Below are 2948 nucleotides of genomic sequence, written 5' to 3'. Positions count from 1 at the left end.
TTGTCTTAATCATATACACCTGATTTCCATTCCATTGATTATGTTCCTTATTTAACCCTCTGATTTCCCTCTCTGTTTTGTGTGTTATTGTTTGTCATGTTGGTTCTCGTTGTTCGTGCTATGGATTATTGTGTTTGTTCCTTGTTGGAATCTTACCTATTTTGGAGTAAATTTTGGAATCATTACTCAGAACTGTGTTCTGCGCCTGACTCTGCTTTTTTGCTGATGACACAACGGTGGTAGGCCTGATCACCGACGATGATGAGACAGCCTATAGGGAGGAGGTCAGAGTCCTCGCCGTGTGGTGCCAGGACAACAACCTCTCCCTCAACGTGAGCAAGACAAAGTAGATGATCGTGGACTACAGGAAAAGGAGGGACGAACACGCCCAGATTCACATCAACGGGGCTGTAGTGGAGCGGGTCGAGAGTTTCAAGTTCCTTGGTGTCCACATCACCAACAAACTATCATGGTCCAAACACACCAAGAAAGTTGTGAAGAGAGACTGAAAATATTTGGCACGGGTCCCCAGATCCTCAAAAAGTTCTACAGCTGCACCATCGGGAGCATCCAGAACAGTTGCATCACCGCATGGTATGGCAACTGCTCGGCATCCGACCCGTAAGGTGCTACACAGGGTAGTACATCAAAGTGCCAAGCTTCCTGCCATCAAGGACCTATATACTAGATGGTGTCAGAGGAAGGCCCCCAAAAAATGTAAACGACTCCAGTCACCCAAGTCATAGACTGTTCTCTCTGCTACTGCACGGCAAGTGGTACTGGAGCACCAAGTCTAGGTTCAAAAGGCTCCTTAAAGCTTCGACCCCCAAGCCATAAGACTGCTGAACAATTAATCACATGGCTACCCAGACTATTTGCATTGACACCCATACCCCTTGTTTTTACCCTGCTGCTACTCGCTGTTTATCTATGCATAGTAACTTTACCCTTACCTACATGTACAAATTACTTCGAATAACCTGTACCCCCACACAGACTCGGTACTGGTACCCCCTGTATATAGCCTCATTGTTATTTTGTGTTACTTTACATTTTTTATTTAGTTTGTTTAGTAAATATTTTCTTAACTCTATTTTCTTAAAACTGCATTGTTGGTTAAGGACTTGTAAGTACAGTGGGGCAAAAAAAGTATTTAGTCAGCCACCAATTGTGCAAGTTCTCCCACTTAAAGATGAGAGAGAACTGTAATTTTCATCATAGGTACCACTTCAACTATGACAGACAAAATGAGAAAAAAAATCCAGAAAATCACATTGTAGGATTTTTTATGATTTTATTTGCAAATTATGGTGGAAAATAAGTATTTGGTCAATAACAAAAGTTTCTCAATACTTTGTTATATACCCTTTGTTGGCAATGACAGAAGTCAAACGTTTTCTGTAAGTCTTCACAAGGCTTTCACACACTGTTGCTGGTATTTTGGCCCATTCCTCCGTGCAGATCTCCTCTAGAGCAGTGATGTTTTGGGGCTGCTGCTGGGCAACACAGACTTTTAACTCCCTCCAAATATTTTCTATGGGGTTGAGATCTGGACACTGGCTAGGCCACTCCAGGACCTTGAAATGCTTCTTACGAAGCCACTCCTTCGTTGCCCGGGCGGTGTGTTTGGGATCATTGTCATGTTGAAAGACTCAGCCACGTTTCATCTTCAATGACCTTAGTGATCGAAGGAGGTTTTCACTCAAAATCTCACGATACATGACCCCATTCATTCTTTCCTTTACATGGATCAGTCATCCTGGTCCCATTGCAGAAAAACAGCCCCAAAGCATGATGTTTCCACCCCCATGCTTCACAGTAGGTATGGTGTTCTTTGGATGCAACTCAGCATTCTTTGTCCTCCAAACACGACGAGTTGAGTTTTTACCAAAAAGTTATATTTTGGTTTCATCTGACCATATTACATTCTCCCAATCTTCTTCTGGATCATCCAAATGCTCTAGCAAACTTCAGACGGGCCTGGACATGTACTGGCTTAAGCAGGGGGACACGTCTGGCACTGCAGGATTTGAGTGTTTGTTACTTTGGTCCCAGCTCTCTGCAAGTCATTCACTTGGTCCCCCCGTGTAGTTCTGGGATTTTTGCTCACCGTTCTTGTGATCATTTTGACCCCACGGGGTGAGATCTTGCGTGGAGCCCCAGATCGAGGGAGATTATCAGCGGTCTTGTATGTCTTCCATTTCCTAATAATTGCTCCCACAGTTGATTTCTTCAAACCAAGCTGCTTACCTATTGCAGATTCAGTCTTCCCAGCCTGGTGCAGGTCTACAATTTTGTTTCTGGTGTCCTTTGACAGCTCTTTGGTCCTGGCCATAGTGGAGTTTGGAGTGTGACTATTTGAGGTTGTGGAGAGGTGTCTTTTATACTGATAACAAGTTCAAACAGGTGCCATTAATACAGGTAATGAGTGGAGGACAGAGGAGCCTCTTATAGAAGGTCTGTGAGAGCCAGAAATCTTGCTTGTTTGTAGGTGACCAAATACTTATTTTCCACCATAATTTGCAAATAAATTCATTAAAAATCCTACAATGTGATTTTCTGGCCTCTCTCATCTTTTTAAGTGGGAGAACTTGCACACTTGGTGGCTGACTAAATACGTTTTTGCCCCACTGTAAGTGTTTCACCTGTTGTATTTGGCGCATGTGACAAATACAATTTTAAATATGATTTTAAACAATGCTGTTTCCATGTCACTTTAACAAAAAAATGCAATGTGACGACATTGAATCAACGTTTTTTACCCAACTTTAAACTTAAATCCAATGACATGGTTTATATTTTTGTTGATTTGAAGTTGAAGTCACGTTAGTTGACAACTCTACAAAACTAGATGTTGAATGGATGTTTGTGCCCAGTGGGTTTGTCCAGACAAGTAGTCAATGTGAAGTACGTCCTGTAGTGTATTTAAAAATCAGTTACAAAGAGGA

This window comes from Oncorhynchus keta, chromosome 22 (assembly GCF_023373465.1).
Source record: "Oncorhynchus keta strain PuntledgeMale-10-30-2019 chromosome 22, Oket_V2, whole genome shotgun sequence".
NCBI classification, from domain to species: domain Eukaryota; kingdom Metazoa; phylum Chordata; class Actinopteri; order Salmoniformes; family Salmonidae; genus Oncorhynchus; species Oncorhynchus keta.
This window is presented reverse-complemented; position numbering follows the sequence as displayed.